The sequence below is a fragment of the Strongylocentrotus purpuratus genome, unplaced genomic scaffold (assembly GCF_000002235.5).
Source record: "Strongylocentrotus purpuratus isolate Spur 01 unplaced genomic scaffold, Spur_5.0 spur5_scaffold_7, whole genome shotgun sequence".
In the NCBI taxonomy this organism is placed as follows: Eukaryota; Metazoa; Echinodermata; class Echinoidea; order Camarodonta; family Strongylocentrotidae; genus Strongylocentrotus; species Strongylocentrotus purpuratus.
In genome coordinates, this window is record NW_022145613.1 from 13,949,153 (window position 1) to 13,966,186 (window position 17,034).

Genomic DNA, 17,034 nt, shown 5'->3' on the forward strand with positions numbered 1-17,034 from the left:
CATATTTGCCGATTTGTTTGCCGGTCTTTTGTCGGTCCCGATGTGACGGGGGTATTCGACATTCCGAAATTTGTCACCTCGGTCCATTTGTACATGAAAGGTATTTCAACGAGGCATCGTGGTTCGAAACGACGTTGGATAATTGGCGTAGAAATTACACTGGATGTCATTTATGGAACTGCTCGATCCGTTGCCTGAGACGATCTAAAACCCTATGTATAGTTCTGTTAGCTTTCCAAAATCATTTTCGTCAGCTTTAGTTAAATTTAAATCGATAAGAAGGAAGATAGTGTCAATTCGACAGTGCTTAAGTGGAATATCAGACAAAAGAGAAGTGAGAACTAATTAACATCCTGACAAGAAATATTGATGGAGGTCTCGTGGTATAGTGAGCGGTTCATTTACTTGACTCTCAATCAAAGAGTTGAGGAATCGAATCACACACAGCCCGGCAACTATCGTCCTTTGACAAGATATTAAACTACTTTTGCCACTCTCTACCCAGGTGTAAATGATTACCTTGCAATTGCTGGAGTAACACAAAATGCAGGGCCCACTTAAAGCGCAGCATTACTACTGATGTGGATGCCATGATCAAATGAGACTCAATTATTAAATTAACTAGTATCAATAATGAATTCCAACGCGCAACCGAAATGAGTAAAACATACGTATACAGCTGTGTGCGTGTCTGGGTGGGTGTTTGCTGTGCCATTGAACTTGAGCATAGAGCGAGTTGCTTTCAGATATTTACACTGAGCTTTCCCGGAAATTGTCCTTGAAACATTAAGATAGCAGGCACATGAATCTCTTCATATGACATTACGAGTTGGGCGCTACAAGCCTGTATTCAACACGTTTTCTTTGGTATTTCCTTTTCCTGTACAAATTACTAGGCAGTTCGTCTTCTTCTTCTTCTACTTCTTTTTCTTCTTCTTCTTCTTCTTCTTCTTCTTCTTCTTCTTCTTCTTCTTCTTCTTCTTCTTCTTCTTCTTCTTCTTCTTCTTCTTCTTCTTCTTCTTCTTCTTCTTCTTCTTCTTCTTCTTCTTCTTCTTCTTCTTCTTCTTCTTCTTCTTCCAAGGAAAGTGCTGCCTCAAGGCCTTGAAGATTGTGCACTGTGATTATGTATTATTATGTATTATTAGGTTACATTAATGTACGGATCCATATTTCCAGTGTAGCTCAGATAATGTTACACAACTTTTTGACCTCCACTATACTAGTCTAGCATAGCTTCAATGGGCATAGGCGGCTCGCACCCCCCCCCCCCCCCTCCCATCGAATGAAAAAGGAAAGGAAATGTATATTATACTTCTGCACGTGTTATGCTCTCTGCGCTGGCATAGTATAGTGTTACAGCCTGATATTTGCTAGTTTGTTGAAACATTACAGAAATATATGTTACTCTTTAAACCTTACTTCAGAGAGTATCGTAGTTTAATACTATAGTTAATGCTCATCTATTTCATTCTAATTGAATAGGCATACAAGTCGCACGAAAATGACTTTAATCATTAAGTTATTTGTTTAGCAAATTTAAAAATATAAAATCTGCCTTTCAGAAGTTAAAATAATGATTACATAAGTTCATTGAAACAGAATCAAATTATATGATAAAAATTGCAGTTCCGCTATATGAACATGATAAATCCGCGGTTTACTTTGAATACGACAATATGCAAATGGTACAACTTATGGCCCGTATTGTGAACTTCGGTTTAAGTCAAACCGCGGTTCGGTTGTGGTGTAGTCCAATCTAGCTCTAGACTAAATCACCCCTTGAATTCGCGGTTTTAGATATCCCTTTCTGAAGTCCGGTATAACTTACACTCCAGTCGATGTCCGGTTTAATGAAGATCTGATTTAACTTAGACTTTGAGTTCAAGTTAAACCGTTTTTCAGTTAATCACCCCAGTCAATCACCCCAGTCAAACTGCCAAACCGATTCCAAAGCAACCGACAACCGGGCCATGCGGAGTACTGTATAAACTGTTCGGTCTGGCTGTATTCTTGGTTTCATACTCGTCGGTGTAGCTTGGGTTGAAAGTCAGAGAACCATAATCACAAATGAATGTATTAATGTATTGGAAAGTCCAAGGCATTTTGATGTCCCATAAAGCATACGATACCGAGTACTATGTACTTCTTCAAATAAACCTAAATTTACATCACGTCTGTTGAGGTCCAGAAGGGCATCTAGTAATGTATATAAATATATGAGTTATAATGCCCTTATGGCTCCAAACAGAAGTCATTTTATCTCATATAATCTGTGGTGTTATCTAAGCTCTTAGAAGCGATATTAACTTGTCTTACAATGACCAGATATACCTAATTCTTAGATGTGCTTGGATAAATATAGGACAAAATAGCTTGTCCTTATACATTTATTCTCTCTAAAGATAGCGCTCGATGTCCTTTTTTCTCTCACTTCCTCAGCTGTGTCCTTCGATGCGAGTAATGATACTTAACAATTTAGAATATTTCTTGACCATCGATCTTACCCCCATCTCTCTTTCTCTTTCTTGTTTCTCCTCTCCTTTCTCGCCCCCGTTCATTTTTTTTCTCTCTCTCTCTCTATCTCCCTTTTTCTCTCCCTCGCTCTCTATTTTCTCTCTCCTTCGTTCTATGCTTTCTCTCCCCTCCCCCGAATCCACGTTATCAAAAGGCTTTAATCACTTCCCTCTTTATTTACTTCATCCCTTTTCACTGTCTTCAAGATTCTTTCTGATTCGTCTTCCTTGACAAGAGAGCATAGTTCGAGAAGAATTTGTCGAAGCCTTAACGTAAATTTTACTGCAGTTTCCCTAAGTTGCTCATAAACTTACAGGTAGTGTCTACGTTAAGAAACTTGTGAAACATGTTGATTTTTTTTTTCCTAAAGAAACATCGACGTTTTCTCATTCCCGCCAACCGTTCTTTTACATACAATTACATTTCACATCGTCCCTTCAGTATGAATATCATTCTCCAAAAATTTCCTTGAGAGTTTTTGTCATCAATCTAATCTAAAGTAATCGCCTCCGTTGCCACTTTGTAATCATCTCTCGTATCACAAAAGTATCTTGTGATAATCCTTTCTGCCAATATTCATTCATTACATCCCCTCTCTTCTACTACAACTTATATCCCTATCTCAATGTTTCTCTGTATCTCTATCTTCCTGTCTTTATTTCTATCTTTATATATTGCATTACCTCTAATTTCATTATTCTCCTTCTTTCGACGTCTTTCCTCTTATTTATCTTACCCATCACTCCCCCCCCCTTTTTTTTTTACTCTATTCGTTTTCTTTTCTCTCTTTCTCTCACTCTTCTTCATACTAAATTCCTACCCCCATTCCATTCCTCTTTCTCTCTCTATTTCTCTCTCTTTCTCTCTCTCTTCTTTCTCTCTTTCTGTCCCTCTGTAGTTCTCCCATTCATTCCCTATAATTGTCTTATCCCTCCTTCTTTCGATTTATTTATTTCTATTTGGCTCCTTCCCATATCCTCCATCTCTCTACCCATATCTTCTAGTTCACCCTCTTCCACCTCCTTTCCAGTCCCTTTTCCTTCATTCTCTCTCTCTTTCTCTCTCTCTCTCTCTCTCTCTCTCTCTCTCTCTCTCTCTCTCTCTCTTTAACATCGTTCACTACCAGTTACTCGAAGAGAGAATTGACAGACGGTCATTAGGGAAATTCTTTGGCGGATGAAAAAAGAGAGACCCCACAATCTGCAATCTCACTCACTCAGACTACTCCGAGTTAACTGCTAGAACAACATCCAAGTGATGATAACTAGACTTCGTTAGACCCAGATTCGCATCACTGGAAGTACAAAGAAAATAATTATCTCTATATCGCTTCCTCTGCCGCAACCCGGCAAGTGGATTCGGATGCTTAGTGTACTCTAAGCTCCATTTGAGCGATGCCGAAAGCCCGTTACAAACCCACACAAGGTACTACCATTAAACCTTTGAAATGAATTTCATTTTGATAGCACTCAACTAAATACTGATACAATAAATGAGGATCTTTGGGAATAAGAATGTTACATGGAAATAGCAAAGTACTGACAAAACAGAACTTGATAAGAAATCTATATGACATGCCTGGTGTTCCTTGATGAAGTACACAATAACATAATCGGCTAAAAGGCGATACATGTAGTTGTATCTTAATAATTATTTCTCCAGAATGATTCAAAATTCCCCTGCGTGCATTTGTTTTCAGGATAACCCACCAAGGGATTACAAGGCAACTCCCGATACAAAATAATACAAATGATCCCCAGTGACTTTAATAATAAATTGCCTATTTCGTCACGAACATATTTAGAAAGAAACAGCTCAACTATTAGCAATTTTTTTCTACTTATTTATATGAAATTGTTATGATGGCAAGTCTTGCTTTCAATTTTGTATACCTTTGTGAAATTAAACAAGAAAATTATTATATTTACTAATATCGATTACTAACTAAAACATCAAAGGTCAACAAACGATTTTTCACACTTTCAGAAGTTGGAAATTGAAAAGTTTCTTACCTAACAACATCAGATTATATTCACAGCTATACCACTAAGATCAAATCGACCCAAACTCCAAGACATAGATAATCTGAAAGAATAGACAATTTTAAAAAAGAATTAGTGCCTATGTATAACTATTTTTTTGATTTATTTAAATACAGGGCTGTAAATCGTACTCAAAATAACCATATTAGTTAGGTATACAGACGGCCCCAACAGACAAATGGTGTTCATCTAGTTTTTTTTTGTGGATTTCGAAGTATGTTTTTAATGCTTTAAAAAAAGCCATAGACTGATTTCCGAAATTCGTGCCCAAAGTGCGGGAAAAAAAATAGAGGCCCATCGGCGATTCAATAAATTTCAGAACAATTTTTTGCCCGAAAATGTTCGCTTGGTGTGGAAAACCCATTTCGACCAATGCAGTAAAATATTGATTGATTGATTGGTTAAGAGGTCAAAAGGGCCCACCCGACTATCAACTATAGACAGTGAAGAGGACTGCTTTCAATCATTTCTGAGCTAATATGATCACAGTAAATCCCTATTTCGGTATCAAAATACAATGATATATTCTGGGTATGAGTCTTTGATAACTAAATATATCTCAGGTGCCCACAATCGTATTTCAAGGGCCCAAATGTAACATAAGTGATTCAATAGCATCGAAGTATATATAGTTAGATTATTTATTTTCTTTCTACATATATTATTTTGTATATGTGTCATAGTTGTTAATTCAACCAATATTAAATCATTATTGGGGCACCTGAGCGAACTCAGGAGTTCTGACGCTATTCATCGCTGCCAAAAAAATCATGTATTTTACTGACAAGAATAATAAATAAACAATGGAACCATTTACTACACGAAGTAAATGCAAGCGATTCACACATTCCCCTTCCGATAAAAGACAATCTCCTTTGACATATCGCGTTTACAGGGCTTCTTTAACGTCAAGTTTACTCATAGATTAATTTTGGTTGATATTCTCGAGAGAAGCACGTATGAAAACCATTCTTACAATATGGTGATCAGAAATTAATAAACTTATGCACATCCCGAACCCACGCAACGATTAATAACCCACAAAGGATGATGTAGCGTGGATTCGCCTGTAGCGATCACTTCAATAGTGTGTTAAAAATAATTATACAGAAAAATGATTTTCGGCCGTATAGCCCTGTGGCTGTATTTGCGTTTTAAAGATGATCCCAAGTACTGATAATGCTATTGCTTTTTTTGAAGAAGCTGTCTCGAATTAATATTCAATGGTTGATTTTGTTGTAAAATCAGGGTTGCCAGTTATCAAAGCCACAACGAAGTTTAAAACATGAATTAATTCCTCATACCTTTCACAAAAAACGAAGCATTATAGCTCAAGACGAATCCGAATTACCGGTTGATGCAGGTAATATAATATTACTAAAACTAAGAAAAGCACTTGTAGGTTAATGGAACTTAACCCATTATGTGGAATCAGAATTTGGTCCAAAGTCGTAAAATAGACCAGTAATATATGGAAGAATTTCGAAAGTAATACTTTTGATAAAAGTAGTGAAAACGCTCAAAGGCTACTTTAAAATTTTCCCGAATTAATCTTTTTCTTTAAAAATAATGTTGCAGGAAACGTGCGGGGAAATGAAGGCGAATGACAGCTCGTACGATGATATTTAGGGATGGAGAGCTTTCAAAGGCTTCGAAGCGACCCTCAATAGTTTGAAAATTCAGCTGCCGGTACGAACGTGGTTGATACCAAAACAGCATCGTCCTAAATATGGTTTTGATATCAGCGGTACTAATATAACAACAAGAGGAACAACCGATAGAGGAGAACAGCCTCCGGAAGAAAAACAACTTTTCAATACTAGCAGGTGTGCGACCTAAAAGATGGACTATGGGTTTCTATGGTAACGTAGCAATCTACTCCACAGGATTACAGGTTTTTAGTTAGTCGAAGACTATTTTCCTGTCTTTTTCTTCTTTAGTTGATGCGTCGAAGAAAACTTTATATTTAATATTGAGTAACCTTAGATATCCTTTTTAAAGCAGTAGGGGTGACGTTCAAGTTTCGCTTTACAAAAGAGTAATACTTTCATGATTGTCAATATAGCAATACAGAATTTTTAAGTAACTGACATTGAAGCGGATTCAACCTACGTAAATTTTAAACAATTATTGCCCACTAGGTAGGCCTAACTAGGCGATATTCAAATTGTATTATCTATGTAGGCCTACTTGTGAATGTTAAAAAAAATGTAGAATGAACAACTAATATTATATAAAGAATTGTCAGACGACAACATCCACCCCAAACTACATAAACAGATTCAGACACAATGTACACCGTTGTCCACAAAGTTGGAATTACTTCTTTTTATGAAATGATCGTGACCAAATGATTTATTCTTGATAAACAACATTTTTATCTTCTCAAAATGTATTGATCAATTTAAAGAGTGATGGAAATTGAAACATAAAGTTCTGAAAACATATAAACTTTATCCAACAAGAAGAAACCAAATTTTCTCTCTCACTTCATGAGAAGAGATTTTTTTTTAATTATTCGATTTTTGGGGGCAACAGTGTATATCTTTGTTAGATGTGTAAATGTTGAAGCCCGCACTCTACGCCTCGCGTAGTCTACCACGGCCGGCCGGTCACGCACGCGCAAATTGGAAGGCGTTGAAAAATGTTAAAGACTTTTGAAGAATTTGATCTTGGTATGAAGGAAGACCTGACAAGGCCAATTCCCTCTTGTTTGTTCACCATCACCTTGGACGTAATAATGATGAGGAGGATAGAACCTCCAGAAAGGTAGGATTTATGGGATAAAGTACCCTAGTCATTGATGAAATATCGGCCTCCTAAATGGGGTTACCTGATAACGTCCCGAGCTAAAAGACCGCCTAACGTGCATACGTCAAACGTTGAAGCATGCCTTGAGCGTCTAATGCCTGCATTTGTCCCCGGACCTGCTGGCCGCTATACCCTCCGATAGAGCCCCTTCTAGAGTCGGGCGTTCAGGTAAGACATGATCTAAACGCAGTAAGGTAATGAAAGATCCGTATCACATGACAAATCTGCTATTGCTATGACACGAGACTAATTGTATTTTTTCTTCTGACATCGCGCAGGATGATGATATCAGATCGTGCTACATGAAACCCCTTGGCTGTCAAACTAGCCACACTAATGATGTTTATTATGCTCTGCAGTTACATACTATCCGTCTCTAGCACTTGATGCGTGATATCTGTTTATAAGGCCGCGTCATTTTGTCACTTTAATTGCTGTATCCCCAAGGAATGTGAATCATCAAGGTGAACCATAAAATGAAAATGCTTCTGTAGCTCCTGGTGAAGTACGAAGGAATGCAAGGTGAGTTGGGACAACTCTGGAGAATAAGAATGAAAAGGGATTTTTTGGACTTTCTTGTATCATTATGGTAAATTCCTGACCCAGATCTCATGTAGTGTATATTTAGTGCATTCTCTGTTACGCTATTTTTCTCTCTCTTATTTCCTCTTACAGCTCCACCTAATTCGCACTTTCATTCCTCCACCACCCCTGCACCCCCCCCCCCTTGCCGCTCACCTCTCTATCTCCCGTCCTTACTCTCCCTTCCTCCTTTCCCCTCTGCCTCCTATATTTCCTCATCTCCTTCCCCCTTTACCATGTACCCTCCCTCTCTATCCTTTCTCCCCTCAGCTCTCTCTTTCTGTTTCTCTTCCTCTCTCTCTCTTTCTCTCTCTCTTTCCCTCACTTCCCCTCTCTCTCTCTCTCTCTCTACCCTGTATATCATCTGCATGCCGGCCTATTAGTTCCTTATTGATTTTTTTTTCTTTGTGAGTATGTTTGACTTTTTCGTAAACAATGCTCTTTTTCATTCAATTTTTATTTTTTCATTATACAAAACACAAATAAATACGTTATCTGGAGTTTTCATTAACGTTACGTGTAAGCAACTATATCCAATGTTACACATTTTAGAAATCTCAATTCAAAGACTGGTGATATTTTCGTAAATCATTTATGGTTACCACAATGGAACCGGGAAATCTAAAGCGTCAAAACCTCTTAATATGACCCAATTTTAGGTTATACTATGCGCATGTTCCCCGAAAATTGGCATAAAATCCCGTACGACGAATAGACTACTCTATGTAATTTTATTCAATTCATATCTGATTGAACGTCATGTGGTCATTAAATCTTTTGCATTTCACATTGTCTTGAGAAATCTTATCTTTGACAAATCACTCAAGACTGGGACTTCTTTGTCAATTACGGGTAAATTCGAGTCCAGTCACGTTCGAAAAGTGACTCTTTTTCCTATGAAAATAATCTCTTAATTCGGGTAAAATAGGGATGAATTTAGTCTCGCGATTGAGTGTCGAATGTCGCGTGAATCACGTAAATGGTGATTTTATATTCAGGTCACAGGAATCCACCATTAGGTTTCATGGACGACGAGGGCGAAAGCCATGGCGGCCATTTCACTGGCGCTGGATCCATTATTTCTGGCTTGATCGTTCAAATTTGGTGTTGTATATCTTTCTCTCAGAAATTATAAAGCCCTTTTCCCATGTCTGTTTGTCTCTCTTTCCTCGTCTTTCTTGGAATATCTTTATCATAATGTTCCCCTTTCTCTTCCTTGACTGACTTTACCTCTTTCTTCACGTTACCCTGTATCTTTACAGCTAAATAATTATAGTAATGATGATTAAAGTAATGATAATAATAACATTGAAATGATAATAATAAAGATAACAATAATGATGATAATAATAATGATAATAATAATGATGGTAATAATTTTAATAATATAACAATAATATTTATGTAGCGCTAAATACTAATGTTTCTAGGCGCGATAGGCGCGATAGCTCAGTCGGTAGAGCAGTGGTCTCGTTATCCGATGACCCGGGTTCGAAACCATGTCGATGCGCTAATGCCCTTTGGTAAGGCATTCATCCTCATTACCAGGTCCCTCGGACAGGACCTAAAGCCGTCGGTCTTCTGGTTGCTCACTAACAAGCAATTATATTGCTTTCTTAGCTGTCAGGTAAAATAACCACCACATTACACGATTTTATTATTCCAGGGCATTAGCCGAGCGGCCATGGCTCTGGCAATCGAATAATGTATTCCTACTGGGTACCCATTTACATCTCTTGGGTGGAGAGTGGAAAAGTTTTAAATCTTGTATACGTTTTAGTTTTTATGGTGGTTTATTCATCTGTTTTCGCTCTTCTAAGCTGCCTGCTTAAAAAAGTTTTGTTTTCGTTTTTTAATTAAGCGATCACTTTATGGTCATGGATTTACTTGAACTTGTTCGTACTTTTTTTTTTAATTCTTATCACGGGCACATAACCATAAAAAGGAGGAGGGAAAGTGTTTTTATACTCAGGATATCAAATATTAGCATTACAACAACAACAAAAATTGGTTTTCCAGTAGCATATTTATAACTGTTCTCGTAAAAAGTACACCACATAACGTGACAAAAACAAGAAGTTATTGATGACATGTGTTGTTTTTGGAATCCTGCGTATTCCAATGATAATCTTCTTTAAAAAAACACATAATGCTATAAATGACAGTAAATAAAACCCTCCTACGCGCAACAAATAAACATGAGCATTCACCGTAATGAAAAACTAAGAAGTCAGAAAAAGAGTATGATAAGACAGAAGTGATAATGACATTTTAATTGCATGTAAAGCTCCCATCTTTTCTCCTAAAGTTCAACGGAGGACAGCGTCGAGCGGTATGCAGGCATATGTCGAGGCGTTTTTCTCTGCCTAGCGGGGGAAAATATGACCATATTACTTTCTTAACCGTTGTTTACTTCATATAGAAACGCCTATGATTCATGTCATAATATCCTGCAAATAACATCACCACACGAGACAATGTCAATCACACAGTGGATAATTGACCGATAGGCCTATGTATTCATCGTCAAGACTCGCGTTCACACTATCCAGCATTATTCGTGAGTTCAAGAAACGTTCGTCACCGTCCTGGTGTGAGTCGGCACTTGGTTGGTCCGGGAAAAAGGTAAGATACCAAAAAAGGAAGTTGGCGTTTTATTTCAGACACAAGGGAGGGCATTGGAAGCTTGAAGAGGATACGAGCACAACATTTCCACTATATTAAAAAGTGTCTTTGTTCACATCATTCACTACCATCGGTTGCGATTTTAAGAAAATCATTTTCAAAATCATAATCTAACCTCATCAGGTTCTTATTACATGGAAATTTAAAATTGGGACTTTTTACTTTCAAACGCAGCAGAGTGCAAGAAAATCTGACAAAACGCCCATTTACACAAGCCAAAGACCACTCTGCAAACCTTGGGGTTTGGGAATGCCATTTAAACTACAGGAAAACCGTAGAGGAAACCGTCGTTGTCTGATAATTCTGGTCCTTCGGAGAGATGTACGCATGCCCAACATGTCACTTCAAAGTTAATCTGCAAATATCGTATTCAGTACAAGAAGCCTCTGAAAGTGTACAAATTTCGGAACATTCGTGCGTGGATCGTGACTTTTCGTGAAGCCATCAGATTTGTGCGGTCATTAACACGTCTTCAAGCATCCCTTAAACCCCGTCATATGACAATATACCTGTAGTAGACTCGCAGTCAAGGTCTCGGTAATACAAGCTTCCTTTAAGATGAAGATAAGTCGCATCCAATCAAGTTTCCATGGCAACATCCAGACGAGGATTAAACTTAGATTGCGATCTCAATATCGCGGGTCTAGAGCATTGATCAAGATTATCCCTCAAGCACACTCACATGTCGCTAATCCAACAAGAATATATACCAGGGATTATGTGGATATACCGTTAAATCGTACTGCAAGGTGTGTTGAGATCCTATGATCTTCTTCTTTTTTTCATCTAAAAATCTGGCATTACTCGGACAGAAAATCTAACAATCCATTCCGAAAATATTTACCTTTTCCGATGTTTACCACACGAAAAGGTGCCCCCGCATACTAACTCAGTTTTCTAATATGTTGACAATTATCACTACTATAAAGAGATACGAATAAGAAAACTGACCGATTGACAATAAAAACAGAGCTCTTGCACATAGGTCCTTAAAGCGACTCGGGTTCAAAACAAATATACAATTATACAAGAATTACAAAAGCAATCTGATTCCCTACGGAATTAGTTTACGAAAGCCCAACGAAAATCGAATTAGGTTTGAAATGCCGTATTGTACCCTCCAGAAAAAAATGTTGTGTTCTTGTCACATAATCTGCGTCGACGTGGAAAATCGAGACTAATTTCATGTCATTTATCTACACATTACCAAGACCCGAGTGTTGACTTTTCATCTAATTGGACGCACTATATAGCTCAACCCATGATAGCCACGAGCGGCTTCCACGTCACCATATACCTAAACACGAAAACTGCCTAATTTGTAACATGGCCAGATTCTTAAGCAACGGGGAAAAAACAACTTTTGAACCAGATTTAGACGGTTGCTGAAAACTTTCTAAATGTTACATTTTGCGGAATGTCTTATAAAGTCGGTTTCAATCGGCCATTAAGTAATCGGTCGATTCCCTTGTCCATGAGGTGGGGACTGGTTTCTTCGTGATGGAATTATTTTGTTTTAACAGCGCGAAAACTTAAAGGCAGATTGTGAAAAATCCTACGGACTTATGATATATATTTAGGTGTCGAATTAATACCAGTTGTACAATTTTATTTCAAATGAGCGTTGTTGAAAACCGCACCATTATAGTAGGCCTGTCTGATATAAGGAAAGACACGTAGCAGTACATAAAGGGAAATATTTGAGATCATAATGGAAACGTAAGTGCTCTTAATCAGGACATCTACATAAAAAGAATTGGTCCAAGTTGAGTAGTCTTGGGTTAGAGCAGTCCTACAACAAAGTTTTTCGGCAGTTCCAATCGGTGCAGCCTTTTGTTGCCTACGATGTTTCTAGACTTAATCTAGATTGGATCATCAGGACTGCGAAGAACAGGCCGAGCTCCACACCCAAGTCCTTTCCACAAGGAAATGTACATGGCCTAATGCCCGTTGCACCCGAGATGTTAACTGGCTGACGTAGGAAAGCGCCAGTGACTTATACAGTCTCTGACGCGCCTTGTGAGAATGACATCGTAGAAAAGGTGATTGCAAAACAAACAGCTCAAACAATACATCGAATTACTGGCGTATAGGCTAATGACCGTAACAAAGTTTGATTAACGCATGTATGACGCAAGTGAAATGACGCCTCTTGTGCAGCGGGCAAATATTAGACCGACCTCGGATAGAAGATGAACCGTGAAAATAATGCGTTGAGTTACTGGTATATGGGTTAATTGCCTTCACAAGGTTTGATTAACGCAGGTATAACGCAAGTGAAATGATGCATCTTGTGCAACGGGCATATATAATTATAAGCGACATCGTATAGAAAGCGTCTTCAAAATGAACCGTGAAAACAATGCGTTGAGTTACTGGTGTATGGGTTAATTGCACTCACAAGGTTTGATTAATGCAGGTATAACGCATGTGAAATGACGTATCGTGTTCAACGGACGTAAGATTGACATCGTAAAGAAAGTGACTGCAACATGAATTGTGAAAACAATGCGTTGGATTAATGCCGTATGGGATAATTACCTTCTCGGGTAAGTGAAGGTCATTACGAAAGTGAAATGACGCATTGTGTGCAGCGGGCATAAGTCTGCTTAGAGGCCACAGCAGCTATATACGTGGCTTCGTAATCCTGTAATCCAGCTAACAATTGAACTAACAAACTGATTCAGCAGGACGCAGGTTCGAAACTGAGTCACGCCTTTCGGATGGTGACGATAACGGGTCGGTTCCCAGACGTGAATAATCATATCTGATTGATACACGTCTGTAAAAACCCAATTACACATACCATACACGACTTTACTCGTACCTTGTATGCTGCGCTCAGGCAATTCACGTAACTTAAGGCAGATACACCCAAAAGAGGCAGATTCACCCAAAAGGAGAGGACTTTGGTCCGCTTTGGTCTCACATTGCTGATGATTATCAGTCGATATTTCCTCTGAGCCATACCATATCATGCTGTATCACACTGATCAATATTGAGGAGGATTCATCTGTTGACTTCGGCCGGTATTTGCTATCCTTCCCAGACACACCTGGTAGTTAATACTCACTGAACAGGAATGCTCATACCTTTTCCAGTCACTTCGCTGTTACAATACAACTTGCACAACCAATTTGGTTAATTTGCGGTTACGGTGTTTTTATTCTTTTCACAGGTATTGACTGTCATCAAAGTAATGGCTTATTTATGAAATGAGTCTTCTTCGCCTCCTTTACGTTCAAATGCAAATTTCGTGAGGATTATTCCCCGTGTGACTTGAAATTGAACTAGTAAGAATAAAAACAAATATTACATCCGTACAGCGCTTATTACTATATGTCTTGAATACTGAGAGGCAGCTGGCTAGTCGCTTTTACAGATGCCCAGATGCTTCCCATAACAACTCAAGATCGCGTCCTATCGAGTTCCCAGTCATACACCTGGGTGCAACGAGGCAATGTACATACATACCTTGTTAAAGGGCATAAGTGCCATATTTGAGACTCACCCCCTGTCCACACACAACATTTTCCGTGATTAGGCGTGATTAGCTATACCGTTTCGCGATAGTTATACAGTTTCGCGAAAGTTATACGATGAAATTGTGTGTGTGTGGACGCTCACTAACGATATGTCGTATAACGATACGTCGTATAACGAAACACAGGTTTGGGCATCGTTTCGAACTAGAACTCAATAAAGAATCACGCCTAATCACGCCTAACCACGGAAGGTATTGTGTATGGACGTAACTAGTGTAACTAGTGTAACTAACTGGACGGGGCTTAACGTGACCTCGCGCGAAAGGAGACCTGACCTCTCATTTCCGCTTCCATTTCATGACCGCAGTAGCAAACTGCGCTGTAGAGTTTCAGGATTACTTTCTTCTGTGTGTGGACATCCTGGAATTTATACGATGATTATTTATACGACGTTTCTTGTGTGTGGACACTCTGAAATGTATACGATGATTCTTTATACGACGTTTCGTTATAGAGTTTCGGGATAAATTGTTTTGTGTGTGGACACGCTGTCAAACCCACGACCGTTGCATCTTCAAATTATATGTTTAAAGCACTCGACGACAACTCTAAATAATGATAGAATATAATTAACGCAGAGGCTCGTTCAAATTTAAAATGGTAAAGCGCGGCGGGTTTTTGTTTGTTTGGGATCTCTTTCTTGAATCAACGTAAAAATGAATTGCAACTACGCACGAAATGAAGTCCTACGCTGGTTTACTGAGCTCTGCGTTATAAGATAAAGAAATAAGAAGCATATTACACTTACGTCATTGTATATTACTTTTAAAAAAAGACCCGCCGCGGTTAACCACACCATATCCGAACAAGGTTTAAATCCGATCAAATGATCCCACATTCGTCTGCGGTCGTCTGTTGAAGATGATTGTGAAAACCCTAACCTGTATTTATGGCCAATCATGAAATACCTTTCTGGGGTTTTTACTTATCTTTCAACTACTTAGAATACCAGTGCATCATTACAGGTGATTGAATCCTTCACAGAAACATGACTTGGATGACATCACAGACACAAAGTACAGTAACATATTAGTAGAACCTTGGGCAAAAATCAGACAACGTAAAAGATAGTTATGGATATTTCACAGTTGAGATCTAAAATGGGGAATTTCCCGTTGCCGATGCGGTCATGGTGTGTGACGTCATATATTTTCCATTTGGTGTAAACAAAATTCCATTCAAAATAGCTCCTCTTCCACTTTAATGGAAAACAGGGACTTTTTGTCTACTATACTTTCCGGTGACCTAGTTTGCATGTCCATACAAGGACAATCTGAGTAATTTGGGTACATATCAAATGCCAGGCGTCTCCAGAGATTTATGAATTTGCAAAATATATTAAATATACATTTGTCATGGATTTTTTTTCTCTCATCCTCAAGCGAGGTTTTTTATTTCCATAATAGTAATACATATTTACAGTAATAACTCAATTATTGAGTGAAACATAACATAGGCTAAAAATTAAAGTATATTCAACAATTCTTCCAGTTTAGTATTATTTTCTTTGCTAACACATTCATATCTTAAAAATAATCTTTGCAACGACTTGAATTTTTTTTTTAAAGTATGTGGGTAGTGGGTGTGGGTATTTGTCATGGATATAATGGCAGATAAAACCGTAATCATTAACAGAAATATGTCTTTAAAAACACAGAGCAAACAACACCTTGGATATTTTGAAACACTGATTAACATGATTAGCAATAGCACGGCAGCTTTGACTCATTCCTACATTCATCACGAAATAATCTAGTCTTGTGTTGCTGTATAAAAATGTTCAGGATTTATTTGTGATGTCGGTGTTTAATAGTTTTTAAAACTATAACTTTCCTACACGCTTTTAATCGAGTCAATCCATACCAATTTTTACAAAGTGTGCAAAGTGTGCAAGTGAAATACCCCTCTTGATGTTTGTAATTTGCTCAGTAACGATTTATCCCGTCTGCAGTTTTGTGACAAATCACATTGTATTTATGATAGTTTTAAGAGAGGAATTCTGATATTAAGAACGAATTTACGTGAAAATTTTAGGGGTCAATTGAATTATGTTGGTGCATCCAATATCCTGACAGAGTCCATCTTCACAGATACTACAGGGACGAGAAATGGATGGGTCCAGGCCTTATAAACTGTAAAAAGCAAATCAATGCAACGTGGTTAAGGGTAATTACCTCCGTCATACCCTACCCTAACCGTTGGATCGGTTGATAGCGGTGTGACCGAAGTGCAAAAGGCGTCAGTTATCCCGTTACAATCGAGTCTCTGCTCTAGAAATGTTCCATGCTGTACGTGAACGTTAAACATGTTCTTAATGTTTAATCCAGACATATCACCCTCATCCACCTTCAGCTGCAAAACACATCGATTCGTGTGTACTGGTTAGGTCCGGGTGGTAACGGGAGTCTGATTAGCGTACTCTTGTCATCAGCGACCTCTTTGTTACGTCATCGATCCGCCAGTGGAAACCAAACTCCGGGAAGGGTGTTTTGGAACGGCGAAGGGCGTGTTCGAGACTTTGATGATTGTATTGCTGTTTCCTCAATTATAGTTTAAACTCTCTTAAATCAACGCCTTCTAAAACCCTTTACTAGCTACCACATTGTTTTGACTGTATAATTATATTAAATATAGTTGTAAGTATGAAAAGTGTCGACTGTGGCAACGCACTGTTCGTTACATTTGTTGACTAAAGCAGACAAAGTATCAAGAGTTGACAACGATGTCTTGTATTTTCCACGGAGCGATGAAAGGAGCATACCTTGGCCGCATAACCCATGAGAGTTGGAGCTAAGACAATTTTTTTTGCGAAGCTGATACCCCAAGCACACCTTCAAACCCATACTTTGAAGAA